This window comes from Phalacrocorax aristotelis, chromosome 5, assembly GCF_949628215.1.
Source record: "Phalacrocorax aristotelis chromosome 5, bGulAri2.1, whole genome shotgun sequence".
Lineage (NCBI taxonomy): Eukaryota > Metazoa > Chordata > Aves > Suliformes > Phalacrocoracidae > Phalacrocorax > Phalacrocorax aristotelis.
Genome location: NC_134280.1, coordinates 56,145,854 through 56,168,720, shown reverse-complemented (window position 1 = coordinate 56,168,720; position 22,867 = coordinate 56,145,854). Strand labels below are relative to the sequence as shown.

At 36.0% G+C, this 22,867-nt stretch overlaps 1 protein-coding gene across 8 annotated transcripts in view; it reads right to left on the bottom strand.

Annotated features, from left to right (window-relative positions):
• Nucleotides 1-22,867, bottom strand: part of SOX6 (SRY-box transcription factor 6) — a 379,848-nt gene that overhangs the window by 319,322 nt on the left and 37,659 nt on the right. For 7 of the 8 annotated variants that reach the window (XM_075094704.1, XM_075094700.1, XM_075094707.1 and 4 more), the window contains exon 2: nucleotides 3,402-3,472. The gene's annotated coding sequence lies outside the window, so the exon portion shown is untranslated. Of the gene's footprint in view, nucleotides 1-3,401; nucleotides 3,473-6,668; nucleotides 6,687-22,867 lie in introns of those variants that run through there. The other variant, XM_075094703.1, reaches the window with a different exon arrangement.

The window sequence follows — 22,867 nt, the reverse complement described above, 5'->3', positions numbered from 1 at the left end:
TCAGTTTTGTTGCGTTATAATATGTGTGCATGTGTGTCCCCTAATTGTCTCTATATTTTTTTTAAACCTTCTTTGAAAAAATTTGCTCCTGTTTGTTTTTAAAGCGATTTGATTTTAGTCTCAAAACCAACTATATTATTTTCACAATATTTTCAATACAGGCTTTTCACTGAAGAACTGTTCTTGCAAGACACTGAAGTTTCATGGACACCATTCATTTCAGGGATTTTTTCCCCCTGCTGTCAGTGTTTTCACTTTGTAGTCAAGTCACAATAAAATGTTTACACAGAAACTGAACTGCTAGTAAAAAGGTATTTCTAACTGCTGATATACAAGCAAAATTTGTTTTAACTGCTGTGTTATTAGAGGACATTTATTTTGCTGCCTGTAACTTTAAATAACTATTCCAGTTTACCACTGGAGAAACCTACTTGAGAAGAACAACTAAATAAATTAAACCATGTTAGGACCACATTCTTGAAAAAAGTAACCTTTAGTTAGGACAATTACTCTGTGGGCATAACACAAAAGCACAAATGTCACATTTTCCATGAAATTTACTTTTGTATGAATCATCAATCCTGTTTTCTCCTGAACAAAACTAGCCAAATACGACAAAAAATAAAACCCCACAGTTGTCTGAACTGGATGAGCCAAGTAATTACATGTTACAGCAAAATGCGTCTATGACAAAACTTTCAAAAATTTGAGGAAGAAGTTATTATAGCCCCTGGTTGAAATAGCTTTGGTATAGATCTATAGCAGTATTTAGCTGATTTTGCTGTATCCCCATATAAAAAATATGCACAGTTTCAAAGATCAATCTTCCTAGCACCAATCTACACTCCTTCCCTTTGGAGTATAGATCAAACACATACACTATAAAAACATGCCCAAATATTATAGCATAACATGAAAAAGGTATACACTTCTCATTAGCATTTTTTAAATGCTGCGTAGAATTTCATCTTCTCCAAATCCCTTACATATGCAAACTTTTTGTCTTCCACACCAAGCCCCCAAAGCTCCCATCGTACATGCTATCGTTTGCTTAGGGCCTATTTGTTCAGCCTCACGCCCTGATCCTGATTTCGTCACCTTCCACGGTCATCTCACATGAATAAGTATTTGCAGAAATCAAGCCTTTAAAGTGAAAGATACTTGAGGTAACAACCCATGCTATTAGTCTATAGAGAACAGGGAAAATTTATGAGATTGTACATATTACTGTTACTGAATAGTAAGAGTCTGTATCTGCTGAACTAATGTATATTACCTACAGAATATCTGCAAGCTCGGAGGGGTACACAGAGATGATTTAAGAAGATCTAAACCTGTATTACTATCGAATGTATATTTCAACCCTGTTTTCAGTATGTGAGGAAACAGTGGGCTGAATCAATCAGTTGCACATCCTACATTTTCTTTTCAGTTTATGTGAACTTGAGGTTTGCGTATGTTCCCAGATATATAGTGCTAAATACTAAAATAAGTCCTTTAATCACAGAACAAGAACAGTCAGCCATAGTGTTAGCTTCCCCAGATATTCATGTCAATGTGATTGACCTCTGAGTTGCAAAGAAGACCTATAAAAGACTAGTCTGTGGTTCATTTTGTACAGTCATTTCATACAGTCATTTACTTGGTTTCATTGGTAAGGCTGCTGAACCACATTCCAGGTCTCATGGTCACAATGCTGTAAGGTGTCTCAACCGTACGAACACCTTTTCCTGAGAAAGCCAGTGTACAGTTCTGTGATAACAACAGTCCATACTTCTCATTAAAATTCAAGTACATACTTGATTGACCTAAACACAAACATTGTTTTCAAAGTACTTTTTATGTCAATTTTGTTTACCACAGCTTTTTTTCATTATCAGCCAAGAAACGCAGGACTCGGATCAGGAGTCCACAATATAATTACTAAAGCCTTTTATATGTTCATAATACTACAGGAACATAAATTCAACAATACTTACGGGTTCTCATCCAATTAGCCTGGTACACACTAAGAAGTTCACCATGAATCTACCATTGTATTCATTCCACTGCTTTGACTGGAAAGTATACTCCATAGTGAGGTATAAAGAGGTACTGTTTGTATTGACTAATATATTACTATTTCCATTTATAAATGAGAAAAATGAGGCAAAGAAAGTCTAATTGACTGCTTGAAAAAAAAAAATGCAGTGGCAAAGACAGGAAGAGCTACAACAAATTCCATGCTCTCAAGTCAGTAATCACTTTACAGTGCCTTCTCAGAACTATTTTTCAATGGTAATACTTTTTTTAAATTGTTTATTTGATAACAGTATTTTCCCTAAATTCGACTGACAATGCTCATTAAAAACATGCTGACCTGTAAATGAAGGAAAGTGCAAACATAATAGCAAAACCATATATGAAAATAAACATTTGTAAAGAGGAAAGGATAGTACAAATTGAGAACATTTCCATATTGAGAGGAGAACCAGCCATATTTATCCCTGATTAATGTAGTGTTGTGAATATCTTTTTCCAAAAATGATTGAATAAATATTTATTCATAAACACTATTTGTGACTTAAGAGAACAAGCTGCATAGATTGGTTTCATTTATACTACCTCATGCAAGAGTTATTGCAGAAATTTATATCATGCCAAGCCTAAGTCCCATTAGGTTTTCCTTATTATACTTGACTAAAGCTGAAGACTATCCAGAGCAGCAATTCTGAAAGCTTTCTTTTCTTTGCATAAATAACTGTCTTCCTCCTAGATCCTCCCTAACTTTCCCTTTCTCAAAACATTTATGCATAGGCCTAGTCCCATTTGCTTTATTTGAACTCAGGCATAGGCTGAAACATTCTTGGGCCATAGCCTAGATGACTACAGTCTTGGTCATTTTGCTGCAAACATTAAGGTGAGCTTTCTCCAGGATATACAGAAATACATCCCTGGTTCAGCAGATACTGGTCATCCTAGTGGTTCCTCAGTAAACCCATGCAGCATTTCCTTTAAAAGTCCTGTCAGACTTGAATCACAGCCCCAATTAATTTCTAGAAATAATTTTCATCACAGCAGCAAGATGCACTGCTATCCTTATCAAGTGTCACAGCTGATGTGTTACTGTAAGCAACAGGTTCTCTTGTTGTTATTATTATTATGAAAACCAAAAGAAAGCTTGAAATACCGGGAGTATTCACTGTTAATTCAAGCATCTGTAGCCCCTCTGAATAACTGAAGCGTAACTTGGTAGCAAAAAAAAACTACAAAGAATTTATAACTAGCTAGGTACAATTTTAATAAGAGAACATTCCCAAACTGTGATAAGACAGCTACATTTTAAAATAGCTTCCATTCTTCATGTTAAAAGAATATTAGAAAGATGCACATAACAGGAAAATTAAACAATAAATACTTACAAATACACAAGAAAATCAGCCCCAGCTCCCAGAAATCACTGGTAAGTTGCTTTTGAATTCATGAAACTGACCTGAAATCATAAAAGGAAAAAAAATTGAAACAAAAGAAAGACCTGAACTGATAAATGTTACTTTTTTATTATGATAGAACAGTTACGATACTTAACTATGAACTAAATAAAACAGCACACAAGACTGTTGTCACTATTTCAGCCAAGTAATTTACACAGAATTTGTTTCCAGGAAGCCAATACCAAGAGAAACAATTATTTCACTGTTCTGCATCTCACACCATAGCAACCCAGTCCATTACAGCTTCTAAGAAATATCATAAATGCAAGCATGGTTATCTTTTAATAAGGAAAATAGCTGTGAGGGGTTTTTTGGCAGGTTGGGGGAGTTTTGGCTTGGTTTTTTGTTTTCAGGTGTTACAGGACATTCATTACTTTTAAGAAGTATTTTGTTAACAGCACTTTGCAGCTTAACTGATGTAAAATAATATTGTTTAGGTGCATTTAACTGGAACCCATCTAAGGCAAAATTCATAGAGAAAGACAGACTAATGATTTTGTTCTCCTACAGTCTAGATCCCAGTTAGAAGCTTAGCCTAAGTACAATGCATTCACTATAAGGCACGATTAAATCCAACATTCTTTTTCCTGCATACCCCTCAGTTCTAGTTGGAAAGGTAACAGATGCAACTCAAACCCACAGAGCTTGGCTTATAAAATTCTTTAACTAGCACAATGACTCACTTTATGCCTCTAAATATCCATGGTTTCCTCTCTGCAGAACTCCCATGCATTAGAAGGTAGTTCAGTAGTTTATTTTTATTGTTTGGTCTACATACAGCACATTTTTAGTTCTTAGGAAAACAAAGAAACTTTGTTGCACAGCCCTTGTTTTCCTTCCAAAATGTGAGGATGGATATGGCTAACATTAAACTGAAAATAGTCATGGAGCCTGGGCAACTAGTTTAGGTCAAAACCTTTTTGTTCTCTGGGAGCTATCTGATTAATTTGCAGTTCATAAAACAGTGGGTGTAAGCTCAGTTTAAAAACATGTAACTATATTTAAGATGAAATCATCATTTTTGTTAGCCTCCAGTAATCTTCAAGAAACACCTTCCCACAACATTTCTGTATCCTAAAGTGCACCAGCCAGTACTGCACAGTGCCTAGAGACAAGGAGAGAATACCAAACTTATCTCGATGTAGAATATCCTCCTTATTTCATACACCCACCCTTGAAGTGCATATTATTCATTCCAACCAAGCCCTCCCCCATCCTGAAAGTACACATTTGTGCCTTCTCTCCTGTAATACCAGCAGTCAACAAATCTCATTTGCTGTATCAGTGCAGTGTTATATATTTTAAAAGCAAGTCTGAATCTTATTATCAGCTGATTTATGCCATTAGTGTGCTTTGGAGCCACCAATTAAACAAGGACAGTTGTTCATAAGGTCACAGTTAATTAATCTGAAAGAGTATAAATACACTTTAATGCACACCACCTCATGTAGCAAATTTAGGAACAAAGCACCCAAACCTTTATTCTGGGCAAGCAATTAGGGGGAAAATTTAAATATACAAAATTTTAAATTTAGCTTTAGCACTCTGTTAATTTATCAGGAAAAAGTTCAGTTTGGTAAAAAATCCTGCAGAATAATATGTATATGAAGCCTTGATTCTTACAGCAACAGTGCAAGTGAAGGAGAAGGCAGGACATGGCTAACCATAGCCAGTGATCCTAAGCAAATGAAGGCTTGCTGCTCAGATAACACCTCAGAACTGGGAGCCAGCTGCAGACTTATCTATTACATAGCTGGTCAGTGTGGAAAAAACAAAAACAACACACCAAACAGGCCAGTCTACTCAAAATGGACTCATCTGAGCTAGGCTGTTGTATTTTTAGTACGCCATACAAAAGTGACTTTTCCTTCAACCACATTCCCTTAGTAAATGTAATAATATAGTGCGATCAATTAAGCGTTCAGTAATAGCAGTGGTCTACCAATGCAGAGTATAAGCAATCTAATCAACCAGAAATAGTTATTGACAGTGAAAATTCAAGTGCAAGGTACCTGGGGTTTACATGGAAGAAAATGATACCTGTTTCTTACTGCCTTGACTCATTTTACCTTGCATAGTTCCTTGCTCAAAAGATGGATGATATAGCTAACGCATGCATACAAAACAAAAGCACACCTCATGACCTAATTAGATGAAATAGTTGCTAACCATTTTTTCCCCCTTTTACACTTGTAGTCCTATATTCTCTAGCCTCACATCACATTTTTCTTTTTAGCTTTTCAGGTAATTTTACTTAAACAAAAAAAATAAATTTTCTTATCCATGTAGAAAACCCTCTGCCCATCAGACATTATCATCATAAAGTTTACTACAAAATCTCTATCAGGTGTATCCTATACCAAGCATACAAAGAAATACAAAATTCTTACATAAATAAAATAGACCAAGGACTAATACTATACAGGTCGGTAGCTGTTCCATGCAGATCTTTACACCTGTCTCTTTTACCAATAGAAGACTTGCATCACGTTTTTAAAGGTGTTTGGGAGGCCAGCTCCCACTGATGTTGAGAAGACCTAACTCTTTCAGAAGTCTAGGCCTTATTCTATTAGCTCAAACCATTTACACTTTCACTTTAGATGTCTTGAGTTGAACTCCAGGTGACTACACAAGTGAATAGTTGTTGCATAAACACATACAAGAACAAAGTTTTCTTTAAAGTAGTATTCTGTTAGTTTAATAGGTACAAGTCCCACCAGAAACTTCAGATATTTTGCAGTCAAAACGCTCTCAAAAATCTTCTAAATACCTGTAATTTCTGCAAGTATTTCAGATGCTTGTTTGAAAAGTTGCTAGCATCCTTATCAAAGACTGGCTTTCCCAGTCCCACTATGAAAGGGGAAAAATAGAAAAATAAAGCTGTAAGAGCAACCTATGCTTTGGTTTCAAGGTACCTTTGCCAAAAGATGTTTCGTACTTAGATCGGCACATAGCATGCACCAAATGAAAAAGGTTGTTTTCTTGTTCCTGTACTATAGCCAACTTTCTGTTCTACCACTCTGTTAAAATGCAAAAACTTTTGACAGCAGAGGAAAAACACAGTGTAAAGACCTAAATCTGTGTACCAGTGCTTTGGTACTAATCAGCATTTCAACCTAAAAGCTGAAATGTGGCTGCAAGGCAGGGGAACTGAGGCAAAAGCAGATGCAATGTAGCAAATATATACGAACTTACTGGCTATACTTCTGTGACACTTGCTGTTGAAAACACCCAGAGGTAACACACCATGGACTCCCAAGTCGTGGAAAGTAGAACAAAAAACCCAAACAACACAAACTGCCAACACCATGAAAACAAGAAACCACAAAGACAGGGATTTACAAAAGGACCTAAGAGTTCAGGCAACCAGCTTTCAATGAAAATAGCAAAGGTTGATTATCTCCTCGTTTGCCTCAAAAATTTCATTTTAGAAAGCCATAAAAATGTTACATTTTAAATTAAAAGGTTTGGTCAAAAGCAAATCTCATAGCAGTTTTCATTATTTTTACTGTTTGTTTGTTTGGGGTTGGTTTTTTTTGAAAAGGAAAAGGTGTCCTAATATCAGGTAACATGAAATAAGACCAAGGTCATTTCCACAAACACCAAAACGTGACAGGCCTGGCTTAAAAGAAGTGTTAATAAAGTTAACCATCTCTCATTGACTTGACTAAAAATAATGTACAGTCATCCAACAATTTCACAGAATCTTTGAAAATAACTCACTTTTCAAAAAGCTACGCTTTTTCTTGTCCTGCAAACACATATTGACACCAAGAGAATGCTGGACATAAAACAGATTACATACATCACTAAATGACTGCAGGATCTTGTGCGCACTAAGTCTTATGAAGCAAAGAAGATTCCATAAATAGCCAAATGTCACTCATAAAATGGTCCTCTTTTTGCCCAAACACCTTCTAATAATTCCAAGAGATTTTAGATTTCACTGATTTTGGAAAGCAGAAAAAAAATACTCATAAAAACTTCAATTAAAATATTCAGATTCTTCTAAGATAGATCCTCTACAGGTAGTCTCTATTTTCTGTGCACAGACATCAGTGAGCATGAAGGAAGCCTGAAAGTAAAAAATGGAAGCAGTTATTTAGTAAAAAGCATGGCATCATGTTATATCATTTAAGAATGTGGCCTATCATTGTGGGCTGCTGGGACTAAAATATGTACCATTCAACAACTGTTAAAAAACTATTTTCAGAATTATAGAATGATGTGAAATGAGACAAAGGAATAATACAGAAATGAAGCTATACATTTAGGGCCTGAATCACACAGCAATGTCACACCCTGAAATGTGCAAAATTTCACAGTTAAAACAACATTCATGACCTGTATGTCCCTAGCTACAACTTCAAAAATTAAGGGGGCAGTAGGCTGATTATGATGGGGTCCTTTGAGCTGGATCTCTAAAAATCTTACTTAATTGAGGTAAAGGGCAGAGTTTCAAGACGATTCAACAAAGAATGGTTTACTTACACACAGAAAACTTTTCATTCATGATAATTTTGAAACAGGAAAGTAAACACAGTAATTAACCACTATAGATGAGACTTTCTACAAAAGACACAGGAAATTCCTGTTATCTTCCCTTTGTGTCACTTCTCTTCGATGGCCTGGGATCGTATTTTACTGCCTTTGCTGTCTTGTTTCTTAACTGTTGAGTCTGCTTGGTTCCAGGCATTAGCAAAACAACAACTACAAAAAAAACCCAAGCAAACCAAAACCACTGTAATGTTGTTTACCTAATGCTTTTCATTTTAGAAGAGTCCCTCTGCAATGATCCGCATTTAGATTTTTGTACTCTGTACAGAGATTGCAGCCAAATGGTCTATCAAAGGAGGAATCAGAGCATACCACCTGTTACACCACTGATCATTTTAAAACACGTGTTGCATCACACTGAGGTAAGAACAACACAGCATGTATGATGTAAACATCAGTCTCCAAAGCTCTGTCCTTGGTCACTGCCTTGGCTACAGATTTTCTGCTCAACCTTCAGCAAGAGTTTCTTTGTGCTTCTTAGCTCCTTATTCACAAAAAGGAGCTACTATTTCTTCCTTCTGTAACAGTGATGCTTTACAATTCTACATACCAGAAGTTGTGATGTCATTATTACAGAAACAAGGCTCAAAAAATACCTAAAATAGGATACCTCTCAGAGTCTTGCGGGGAGATGTGAGTTCACTCTGCCCACACTCGGAGATGACTGGCCACAAACCCACTCTAATCCAGCTTAGCTATGGTTAGCACTTACGTAAGCTACACGACTTTTAGTTTAGAGCAACCTCACATCTGCCTACAAAAAGCATGTCGACATCCACATACAATAGATGGTGTTTCTGTAAGCTACCTTGGAAAAAATAGGAACACCATAAGCATCACCACACAACAGTTGTTCCCTGTCTCTCCAAAAAGGGTATCACTCAGTGGTGGCACATGATCTCGCAGCATTTTATTATATAACTGACTATAAGAGCTCCTTATGATCTCTTCTGTAAAGGCACATGCATTTGCAAAATTGCATTATGTCTTCAACAGGCAGCTCGTGAAGGTTTCTCTGCCGTGTGCCTGCATATCTATAAAGCATCCAATCACTACAGCACCTGAGTACAGAATACAAAATAAAGGTCTTTTGGCTGTATCACTTCATAGCATAGCATCAGGTTAAGACTAGAAAGGGTTTTGATGAAAAGTATTGCACATGTCCAACAACTAATTTAAATGTATTATTATACCTGCCACCAAAATTACACTTGAAAACACCAAAAACATCCAATTCACTGTGCAGATGAAAGAAACACCTAAATATGTATTTATTCTTTTGTATAAAAGGAAGAAGGCTAGCATTCCAGGTCTGATAAGCTCTGTACTCATATTTTCAAGCAGATAAGAACCACAAGACACACACCACGCTGCTTGGAAGGCTGAAGGGAGAGGAGGAACTCCGGTTATAATTCAGGGGTTAGAGATAGCAAAAGCCTCCTCAGTGGCCTGGGGTAGGCTGGTAAGCGTGGCAGGCTCCCTGCTCCACATCAAGGGACCCAGATTTCCCAGCAGTTCCTGCACCAGCCCACCGCCACTCACATGATGTAGCTATGACACAAAAAACACTTCTGAACTTGTGAGCTACATGTCATTTTAATAGCCACAGGCTGGGTCATTCCCAATCAATAGGATTGAATTAAAGAAAATAGAGAAAGCTTTCAAAATGGGTATGTTTCTGTAGCGTTTACATATACCGATCCATGCGCTGAAGGCACCACAAAGCAAATTAAGCCCAGAATAAAAAGTTACAGCATTACAAGCCCCAAGAAGCATGACTAGTGTGCCAAATACCAGAAACCCTTCCAATATGTGGTAGTTAGAAGGATATATCAAATACAGAGAGAGTTTTACAGTAAATACAAACTGCACTTGGAAAGTTACTTTCTACACCTGGAGAAGCAGCGGTGTGCAGAGGACGTGGCTTGGAGATGGCATCCAGGGTCACTCTTCAGAGACATTTATCACACAACCATTGAAACCAACCACTCAAAGACAGATATGGCAGCTCTGGCATTGACCTGCATGATAATATTTGGCGATTTTTTCCTCATCTCCCTCTCTCTGCCTCAACTGTACTCTCTCTGTTTGGAATGATAGCTTTTTAATCTCTCCCTGTGTGTGTACAGGGACTTGCAACTAAAACAGGGTCTCAGGACGCTACTGTAAAACAATCTCACAAGGGTTCTATGGATAAAACTTGAACACAAAATAATGCCAATGTTTTTGTTTATTCTGTAATATCGTTTCACAATAATTGCATTGTGCAAGGAGAACACCACACATAACAGGAGCTGTTAGCCTACCACATTGATGTATTTTTTTCTTGACAATTGTATTAAAATGATATTAGTAGATTTTGGCTCCCTTTATCTTTTGAATAAGTAACATGTGTCTGGTTCCCTGCTCTTTCATATTCAGATGGATATTTAAAGAAATTTTACTGAAGAATTGGTTTATTTTGTTGAAAAGAGGGTACATTATTTCAGCTCACTCATATGACTGAAAACAACAGTAGAAAAAGTATAAAATATTATTTAAACTGTAACTTAGCACACAGTTAAGTCTCTTTAATGAGCTTCAGGAGCTCTAGATTGGACTAAATTGAAATTCAATTACAAAACAGAATGGAATTATATTGACTTGTGATTCAAATCAACTCTCTGTATGTACAGGTATGTATCAATTTTATCCCCAGTTTTTAAATACCTATATATATATATATGTATATTTTATCTACAATTGCTGACTTCCTCTGAGCAAATAAACAGTCTTTGTGGAAAGAAAAATTAAAACAAATTCCGTTACTGTATTTTCTTTGCTAGACAAAGCATCAAGAATTGTGTAGAGTTGTGAACAGTTAAATAACATGGGAGGCTTTGAGTCGTACATCGCTGCTCAAAGTCTGAAGCTGTTGCACACAGAACACGGAAAGGGTTTAGGACACATCTTCATCAGGTTCTTTCACTGGACTTGAACACCTACTAAATTGTACTTGTGCTACATTTACCAGATGCAAACTCCTTGGCACAATTTTTGATAGCATAATACCTACATATGCATAAGCAAGGCCTGGAGTAGTAACCAGAAACCTCTTAATCAGGAACCTAAAGCCCTTGAGCAGAGAGATATTTATGGGGGAAGGGAGGGAAGTATTAATTGTGCAAGCCCTGTTTTAGCATTATTTCCAAGAGCTACAATTGGTAAGATAGCTGAAGTGTCTATCTGATATTTTAGAGATATCAGCAATAACACTAGTACTTAGGAACACATTACCATATTTAAAATTCCAGCAAAAATATACCATATAGCTCTTGGGATTTGAAAATCCCCTAAAAATTGGAGATTCAACCTGTCACAACTGTGGCTCACTTACACAACAACCAAAAAAAAAAAACCCAAACAGAGATCGGTCATTTCAATTAAAAAAAAAAGAAAAAAAGAAAAAAAAAGAAGAAAAAGAAAAATGTAACAATGTATCCTTACCTTCAGAATTTAATATAAGTAGGTTGTGAGCCAAAAGGCCAGGAGCTAAGTCAGCTGTACACAAACTCACCTTTTTTTCTGACAATTCCATTTTGTATTATTACAACATAATATGTGTGTCATTTGCTCCCATTGAAACTAGCGTTAATCCAGACAAAATATTGGGGTTCTGTATTGGAGAGTACCATGTTACTGAAGCTCAGATTTTTCAAAGCTAGGTAAGTAGGACATAAAAATCAATTAGAAGGCCTTAAGAATGTCTGCCTTCAGGTCTACTTCCCTGGATTCCCTGAGGGACAAAACCTCCTTACTACATATCTTGGGTTTTTTTTTTCCCAAAACCCTGAAACATAATAATTAAGCTTACGCCTTTTTTTTTCTCTTTAAATAAAATAAATAAAAAATAAACCTTCCCCTTTCAGCTCCAATTTTTGAAATTCATTTCTCCTGACACTAGAAGCAGAGAAGAGGAGGTCTGAGTGCTCTCATTTTAATTTCACTTTACAAAAATCATAAGTAAATAAAACTTCTTTCTTCAAGGATCTGTTCAGTCAGTTAGAATCCCATCTTACATGGGTATCCTCTGTCAGAAAATGGTTCCCCAAGCATGTGGGACAGAGCACTACCAGCATGGATATGGCTTTGTATTCTGCCCAAAGAGCCATTCTATTTGTGATTATCTACAGTAATCAATCCTGAAGACAATTAACTCTCACCTGCCGGACAACTAAATCACATGGGGCAGGGGGAGGGGAACGCCCCCCACACACACACAAGGTACCTCGCCAAGCCCTCAAAATTGAAACATCTTAGCCTCCTTTCAGTCTCTTCTAAAGCTTGACTACTTCATTAGTTATATAGTAAGCAAAAAAATTTGTTTAATTAAGGAAAGAGTACACCTTGAAACAGAAATTTGCCTTCAATGGCAAAGCTATCAGTTTGATAAGAATTAAAGCTTTAGAGACTTAACCAGGTGAAGCCTTAGTTTCTTCTGATTTTCACCTATGACATTTCTGTCAAAATTTCTTTGTGATTTTGAACAATACTTGTTCTTGTTGCCTATCCTCTAAATATTTTTATTTCCTATTTTTTCTGCAACATTCACCTTTGAAACCAGAACTGAAATATATTCACTATATCACGTATTATAACAATATACAGTATTATACATTATATATAATTTGCTGTTCTATTTATTTATTCAATAGGTAGAAATCCTTGCAGGTAATACCATCCATCAAATAAATGATACGATGACTCCTAACTCCCATTTATGTTAAGCCCAGTCACGGGTACTAATAGTCAAGCAGGTTAAAATGCTAAAGCACTATTTTCTATCTGTCCATAAAGATCAGGCTTATGTTTATAGCCTGGTTTTTGTATTGTGTATAGAGATTGCATACTAGTAAACTGTTGATCTTGGAGTCAGAGGGGCCCTGCACTTTAGGACAGACTGTCCTAAGCTACAAATTTAAAGGCAAGTTTGGGGGAAGGGTTCTGCTTTTCACGTGATGAAATGATTCCTAGCCTCTTTAGGTAATCATATAAAATCATACCTCCAGGCATTTACTAGCATTGCTCAACATCTATGAGCCTCAGGCTACCTGCACCTGCCCTCAGCATGATACTGACAGGCAGCAATGAAAAGCTGACAGCTAGAGGGGTGACTACTAGGTGCTTTGCGTATATTTCAAAAATGTAAACGGAACACCAATCTTAAATAAATAAATTAATTAAATATTATACACTAAAAAAGTTGGCATTAGCCTGGATAGCAAACCTAAAAATTTTACAAAATTAACTCATCTGCCTGACATGTCTCATTACAAGATCTTATCGCTGGTTTAACTAAACAAAAGAAAATAAATGAGGAAAGAAAAATATACAGGGAATAACTTACATTTCTTTAAAAAGAAAGTTCTTTAGGAAGCGCTTCAAATATGCCTCTGCCTTGTGCTAAATGAAGCAGCTATTGCTGTGGAATTTTAGGGTGTTTTTTTCTCTGTTTTCTTTTTACCGAACACCAGAGTGAACATTACAGCAACATCCATCAGAAATCATTACAGCACAAGTTATAACTACTCCCCAGCAACTATGAAGTATGTAGGTTGCTTTCTTTTTATTTTTTTTTTTTTGGTAAAATTTTCTGATTCCTCTATTTTACTTCACCTAGACATACTTTGCTTCCTTGAGCTAGAAATTTCCCTTTTTCCAGGTGACTCTGCCCTCCTTTACTGACATATGCACCCTTTGGAATGCAGTGCAAAGTTAATTACTTACATATAAGTAAACTTGTAATAAAATTTTCTGGGAAATTAAGGAAAATGTAAAGGTTTTAAATCAAAGCCAATGCTACCCTCAGGAACCAAAATCACATTAACAGATCAAATTTCCCACTTGAAGTTTTTAATCCTTATTATCCTCTTTCTTCATTTAAGAAATTGTAAAATATTAGTTATAGTTCCATTGATCACATTTAAAATCTCAGTTAATTTACTGCATACTACTCCTTGCTTCCAAATAACTTAAACCTTCACTTTCTTTCCAACTAAGTGCATTAGGGTGGTACTGCAGGTTGCAGGTACGTTCAAGAACCCAGTGTTCTCAGTGCTGTGTAAATTGCCATAGAGGGTCTTAAAAGCGTACAGTTCTAAGAGGGCATGCATTTTGAAAGTATCAACAGACACACTACTCAGTGTGCATAAATACAGTCCCTCAAAGAAATACCTAAATATCAAAACCCGGGACTCCCCTAACATCACAGGAAGGCATGGTTATTTTTGGAACACGTGGTTAAAACCTGGCTGTACTTGATCTATTGCAGAACAACCACGATTTTAATGGATCTAGGATTTTGCTCTTTTTTCTGTCACCCCAATGAGGTAATGAATCTCTTAGAAATTTTCAGGACTTCACAGAATTATCAATACCTGACAATTTACCACAAAGACAAACTCTACTATTATTAATCACCTCAAGAATACATTGTGCACATATATAACATTTCCAGATGAAATTTTAAAGTACCTTACAAGAAAAGAAATATTTAAGAATACTACAGTTGGATTATATTTTCCCCTATACAGAGTGCCAGCATAAAGTTTGTGGAAGTTTCAAACCATAATTTGAGGATGTAGGAGGGATATCAAGCAACACACAATTTCTAACACTGACAGACTATACTGGAGTCATTTGTGCAATTAAGCAACACCTTAATAGCAAGTCACCTCCTTGAAAATCAGGGAATAAGATTCTACTCAATAAGATCAGAGACAGCAGAATCCCAGTCTAAGCCATGTAAAGCTTTGCAAAAATCAGTAAAAATACTATTAAAACATTTTAAAAGCTGTAAGTATAAAAAAATACATTACTGTTACAAGTCAGATGAATCCTCTCTGTAAGCATGCTGACTCCAATTTTAAGACGAACTAATCACAAGTTGCTTAAGTGCATGTACAAAAATTAAGAGATAATTATATAAAAAAATTTACAAAGTGGCTCAAAGCCAACAAAAGAGTCTCCCATCAATCATGTATGATACTCTTCTTGATACCTCTCCCTATGTGGAGAAGCAGCTGTGCTCTACAGCAAGTCCCAACAATCTTTAAAACCTGGCTCCTGCAGACACAATAAGAGGGTCTAAAAATGAGTTCGGCCCTTCTGGTTTTGTTCACTGTTACATGGCAACATAAGAAGCAGGATTCCCTCCTTTTATAAAATTCAGATCTCAGAGTTTCACAGTTGCACCGGCCCAACCCTACAGAAACCAAAGAACTTGCATGGTACAAGCGATGACTACGCTTGGCCTCATTATCTCAACTATGCCTTATCCAAGATGTATTTCAACAGCTGACCCTATAATCACACTACAGTCAATAGCGAAACTTTAAGCGATTTCAATGACAAGAACAACTAGAGTTTCAGACAAGAGTAATACTATGTGTAAAAACTGGAAGCAAATACTAACATCACCAGGTTCTCTAACATCACTAGGATTTGGCAAATATACAAATGCAAGAAAAAAAAAAATCATATGCAGAACACTTAATTCAAATACATAAAAAGTCCTCTGTGATCACAGCACACAAATTACTGCTATGCTGTTATTGGGGCTGGCTGGAAGGTATTAAAATTAAGAGTCTTTAACACTGCAGAAACAAATCAGTCAACACTTCAAACTTCTACGGGCTTACTTTATGAAATCAAGCAACCTGCTATTTAATTGTTTAGTTTCTTCACTCTCTAAATGTGGACTGTCCAAGTTCCTCTGATAGGAAGATCTTCTAAAAGAACACACTGCTCTTGAGACATCTCAGACTAGGTGTGGAAAATAAATATCATCATTATACACCTGAACCCAAAATGTAGGTTATGTTCATATTGTTGGAGAACTACACATTAATAGCACACTGTGAAAAGTGAGCATGCTGCAAAAATATCAAGCTACTCAAACAAAACCACTATTGTTCATAATATAGTTTTTCTACTTTAGAAGCATAATTTGGCATCCTTTCTATTAGGCCCAAGTATTCAGAGTTTCAGATACTCCTACAGAGAAGCTAAGTGGGTTTTATTCAGCTACATGCAAAGAAATATATGGTTCTTTCTTTTTTGTAGCTGAAAATATCTTGTCCACTCTGATAAAAAGTTTGCTGCTAGAGAGGTTAGTAATTAAGCCTTTGGAGTTTGCCATCCATTAAAACTTGGTGATCCCACCCAAAGCACTTCATCATCAGAACCATCTGGTGTTCTTTCTGCACAATTACCAAAATACAGAACATATTTTGACTTGGCACTTGCATTTGGTAGACACTTTAGTCATTTTATAAGCAACATGACAGCGTCTTGCCAAAGCACAGCCTCAAAAGGAAATTTCAGCACACCAGAATCTGCGTTTTATCCTAGGAAGTCCTACCAGAATAGAAAGAAGGAAAGTGTTCACCTTCACCTAATGTCCCCACCTTCACATACAAGACACCTCCTTACCAGTTTCATTATTCTATGCTTCCTCTATATGTTGGTGATTCAGAGCATTATCTAACAGACTAGGGTAAAGTGAATTGCCTCTAGTTTGAGACTCAGTTTCTTTTAAGATGTCTCGCTCTGAAATCAAACTAATGATATACCAGAAATTAAACTATTAGAAATAAAAGGAACCAAAGTCATTTCACAATAATAGTCTGAAGAACCATATCAAGAATATTTCACATGGGAGCCTGACACCACTGTTTTTTTTCCTGTGCCTGCACATACAGCAATAATATGAGCACAGCTCCAAATGCAGGGAAGTCTGAAAAACAAAGGGAGAAGACAGGAATATGGACTACTCTTGAATGATACTAGACTTCTTTTTGGCTCTTGGTTTTCAAGATCTACATAAAAGAAACCATGATGAGAATATCAAATATACTTTCAACAGCATTAATAACTCTCTTGCAGATTGCCTTGAATTGTCTTATTTTACTCATTTCTGCCAGTAAAGTTTGTGGGAAAAGGTGAACATTTCTATGCAGTAATGATATTGTTCTCAGCTTTTCCAGGACAGTATGGATAGCATGAAAAAAAATCAGAGACCTCAACTGAAGTGATTACCAATAAGTCTCAAATCTAGACATTTCAATTACTTTGGGGAATTCTGAGGGTAGGTCTACATTTAATGTCCCTCACCTACAAGCATCCCATATTCAAGGACACAAAATGATACAAACCTATTGGAACATATACCCTAAAGAATTTACTTTATATAGTATTCTAGGTGGAAAAAACTGTTTCTCTCAAAGACTTCTGCTTATTGAACATACATAGTATTAGTCTGGTTGGTGTCAAAATGGGTCAACTGCTCTGAAATTAGTGGAAAAAAATGAAAAAATGGTTTCTTATATATATATATATATACACACACCAATAACAACAGGCAAATATTTTAAAAAATAGTGCAGCACAGAAAAATATATCGCAGCTGACAACTACAAGTCCCACAGCAAACAAATAAGCTGCTGCACTCCACATGGCATGGAAACCTTTAAAGTACCACAATAATATTCAAATCAGAAAACACAGGTTTTCAGATCAGAATAATCCTACCAGGACATGGATTTACACCCATCAAAATTTTCATAGATATAAATTGGACTGATACAGTGAAAGAATAACAGATTAGATAATTGTAGACATGGAGAAATGAACAAAAATTTACCAAAATATTAGTAAGAAAGTTATATAAGAAGTTTGGATGGAATTAAACAAACTATTATTACAAGTAACTTTGTAAGGTTAGTCCCTCAACAAAACAACACTTGAAGAAACAAGTATAATGAAATTATAATAGTAAATGCAAAGAAGAGATGGATAAAATATGTAATCACACAAAAATGTATCTGCACAATAGTGAAAGGTAGCGGAACTGATGAAAGTGGGATGTTAGAAACAGTCAGTTTGGTAAAGAGACCTATGAGTGCATATGACAATCCGAGGAATCACAAACATGTTCATCCTTATTAGACGAGTCGTCAGACAGACAAAACGTAATACATGAGCAAGTAAATAAACATTTGACTCCATAGAGTATCATTCTCATTGGCTGACACTCCAAAGACTATGTATCTCATCTGTTGGCAAAAACAAACTGCACATTACATCCTTATTTTTATACAGGATCTCAGAGCATATTTCCTAACATCAGAGTTTTAAAAAAAAACAATATGGTTTATTTATTTCCCATAGGTTTTTTTCCCTTTAATGTTAACATGGGTAACAATATTGCAGCAAGCAGCAAATGGTTAGTCAAGTCATATTCTTGTATTTTTTAAGCATCAGCATCGACTTTCTTAAGTCTCTACCAACAAGAGAAATGAACAAAAGTATTTACTTTCAGGAAGGATAATCAGATTGCTGTCATCTTTCAAAAGCATTATGGGCTGTCCCTGTTATTTCAACTACTGCCATCACAAGTACATGTAACAACCACAATGTGATGATAATATACCATCCCCAAAAGGAACAATCAGATCAAAATGCATAAAAGTTGAGAAAGACCATTTAACTTACACCATAGAATCTTGAGCAACTACTTTAACATCAGAAAAACTTTCACAGGGAAAGATACTGGTGCTTTCAAGCCAGTGGAATTAATATTTTGGTTTAAGTTTCACAGCATCTAGAAAAGGCCAAACACAATGGGGCAGATTCACTAATCTATTACTTCAGTTTTATTACATGTTAACTTCACAGAAACAGTGAAGTCTTATTTGCTTTGAAACAAGTACTTAGGTTTAATGTCTACATTGAAAAAGAAACATCCTAACACCTCCATCGCACTTTAAAAAAAATCCCATATGTGATAGGTTCTTGCTTCACCTTTTCTAGTAAAACTAGCAGTTTACCATTTATAAAAAGTGATACATCCTGGCATATTTTTGATGCAAGTTCTGTACAAGTAATGACATGAGATAGTACTAGATCTAAATTCCTCGAGAACATTAAGACTGAGTTGTCAGCTCTGAAAAACGGACAGTTTTTGCATAGCATATGAGCTAGTTGTGAGCCCAGCACATGGTTGTTTCTACAGTTGCGCTCAAACGAAAGTGAGGAGAAGCTGGCGGATATAAACTGAGCAAGCTATGTTGTCTGGCCCTATCTTACCTACCCAAAGGGGAACAGGACCCAGCAGAGATTTCCCAAGTCCTCCCCATGCACAAATATACGCATTTCTATATGTTTTGGCCTTCACGACTGTGAATCAGAAACCAGGATCAGCCCAGAAAAAAATGCAGTCTGCTTTTCACAGAAACAAAATTTCTTTGTTATGCCTTGCTGTAATTATATATCTTGTAACATTATTCTTGTCACATCCTAAAAACCTGCAACACTTTTTTGCTTCAGGACGAATTCTGCCTTCAGCTGCAAACTAGGAGTTCCCAGAGAAGCTACGGTGGTTGCACACTGGTGTACCAGGAAAAACAACTCACACTTCGAGTTAATCATATCCTATGTATTAACATACTTTTATAGTAGTCTAATACACACAGTTTATGTTGTGATTTAAGAATTAAAAACTAATCACATGTAAAATTAGGCCATTCAAGAAATAACTGCCAGATAAATTGGAATTAGAGCTGTATATGAACCACTCAATGCTTGCACTTGCATCAGTGAACTGGAAAAGCTCGGTAAGCCAGCAAGGCTTAGGTACGGAAGCTGACACTCCAGAATTATCCACAATCCCCTCTCCTTTAAACAATTAAAACAATCCTGCCATTTAATAGCAAGGAACAGGGAAGCAGCAAAGAGGAAAAAGGAAGGAAAGACTAAGGACATAAATCTTTAACAGTATAGCCCAGAAGGATAATTTTTTTCAGTGTCTGGTCAAAAATATTTCCATTCTGTTTAATTCTGAATGCATCTGAAGCTCCTCCTTGTCTAATAATTAATTATAATACAAAATTGTATGAGAGAAGATAACACCTTTTCTAAACCTCAAATAAAAAAAAGCTGAAGTCTGCCAATAACAGAATATATTTATCCTCTTCTAATATGTGTTTCTCAACTTCCCATATACTTATTAAGAAGCACTTCCATCACTATCTGGCTGCAAAATATCTGTACTGAACTAAATAGGCTATTTTTCACTAAACTCAATGTAGATATTTTCCTGGAATTTAGAACTGCAAATCAGTCATATGATAAATTTATCCAGAATATCATCAATTGGTCCATATATGATCAGGTTACAGTCGGCCATATTAGCCTTAGCAAATGCTTGGGTTGCTCATGCTCTGGCATCAGCAGTCTTTAGTATATTTTTCTAGCTACTTGGCTGTCAGAAAGATATTTTTGTCAGTTCTTTTGATGAACAGAGGATGTAAAAGCTGAGCTCTGTCATCTATGACAGACCAAGTGATTTTGGGGGTATTATTTTAGTTAAGAGACTTTGTAATTTCAAATTATAAAACATGTTTTCACAAACATGTACTCATATATTTACATTCACAACTAGCCAGATACACACAAAATATTCCTGAATTGAGAGATATTCAAGAAAAATGAGAACATGACTGTTTACCTTTCTTCAACTTTTAAAATCCTAAGGAAATCTATAAGCTTAGTCTTCCCCCCTCCCCCAGGTTTTTTTCTCCCTCCTTCTTATGAACAGAAATTCTGTCACACCAATATATTTTTGGCCAGACTACTGCATTCAGAACTGCCCTTTGACTTTCGGATACTGTTTTTAATGCAGAATAAATATGACAGAATAAACATAACTTTTTCTTTGAAAAGGTGGAAGGCAATGGAGAGAAGCAAGGACACAGGGAATCCTGAATACTCAAAGGAAAAGGATAGCCAAATCTTTCAAGGAAAAGATAGCTGAAATAAGAATATACACAACTGTACCAAACTGCAGCAGGTATTTAAAAGTATGTAAAGTAAATCTGCTTTTAAAGTAGCCACTCATTTTGTAAGACTCCATCTTGAGATGACCCTGATTTTCCTAAAGGTGTTGCCAAAACTGGTTCTACAGAGTCTCAAGTTTAACCCTAAAAACAAAAGCACACACAATTAATTTTGCATTGAAAATGTTGACATTTCATCTTATGAGCTGCTGGAAATATATTGACAATTTTCTTGAACTTGCAAGCTAGGTAAGGTATAATGAGCAATCAAGCGATAGCAAATTAATTCAGGTATACAAATTTAACATAGCTTTAAAGAAAGAAAAATATAACCTATGATGAAGAGAGAAAAAAAAAATATAACTGACACTAAAGGAAAAGGTTATGTAAGAGGCCTAAGAAAGAGCAACAGTAGCATATTTGGCCTGTTTCAGTCCCTTAGCAAAGGTTGTCACCCTCTAAAAAAAATGACTGGAAATTCACAAATTCAGACAGACAGAAAATATATTAAATATATCTTTTCACAGTTGCAGATATATGGAATATGATATCTAAATATCTGTTTAATTACAGAGGAGAGAGCATAGAGTATTTAACAACTCAGACATACTGAAGTCTTATTGAAATACCCTGTTCTTACTGGAAATCTGGACTGGCCAGATACTGCTGCATAACTGGATTAGCTGTTTGTGTACGCTACACAATTGGAGATGATCTGGAGGAGTAACAGGGTTGGCAGGGCCACAGACCTAACTAGAGGCTATCACTGAGGATCTACAGCTTTGGTAGCTAGCAAAGCCGTACAACTTCTATATGGGCTGCAAGAGACAGCTGATACGTACCACAGCACATCCTCTGATTGGGTTCTTGCCATGAATGCCATGGAAATCCATTTGCACAGTTCCTGGCAAGTCTACTTTTATTTGCAAAGCAAATCTGTACCAGCATTGCTGCTGGGGAGCGCATGCGGGTGAAGAATTTGACTTTCCATCCTTATATGTATTCAGTTAGACTTGGTACCCGAATGAACTTCCCACCAAACCAAGTAGCTTAAACAGCAAGCCAATAGCCTCAGCTGCATGCAAAAGCAGATGACGAGTACCCACACATGCAGAAGATGCATCAGAACTCTAAGCTAATGCTTTCACTAGTTTAGTCTAGTCTTACCCATATCTGTACCACAACTGTCTTCTAATGTGTAATTTGTGAAAGACATCTGAAATGCCCTTATTTAACACAGCACATTGTGAGTACTCAAATAACCAGAAAAAAAGTATTTTCACAGTAAAAGAATAGTAATATATGGCCAGGTGATGGCTCTAATCAAAAGGCTGATCCTTACTCTTTCAGTGCCAATAATATGAAAGATCAAGTTGCTGATAGCACTTTAATACAGCAGTGCTTTATTTTCAGACCTAAAGTATGTAAGATTTCTCCACCATAAAACCTGCAAGTAGAACACTTGTGAATTATGAAGGTCCTTCCTTTTTAAACAAATTTAGAAAATGTAATCATCCTTCACAGGTGAGATATTCTGTTTATTCTATGGAGAATCATTTCAGTCTAAATTAAACTCTTCAAATGGTTTTGATGATTGCTGCAGTAAGGACACAACAGGGAAAAGATCTGGGAAGAGAATAAAGTGTTAGATGAATGATTGACAGAAATATTTCTAGTATATGAAAACCACTGGCTTTTTTTAACCAAATATCAGTATTATTTTTTCAAAGCATAAAAACTAATGTCATTTATCTGTCCTAAGTGAAAAATGCCAATCTGCACTACCCTCTTTAATTATCTTTAATATGGACTTCGGTGTGGACTTCAAAGATAAATAAAAGATATAGGTCTTTTCAGCATTCAAAAAAACCCACTAGTGGTTCAAAGATACCTTCCAGATACTGACTGTCAGAGAACCCTGCCCATTCACCATTGAAAAATGAGACCTTTTTGGGTGTCTTG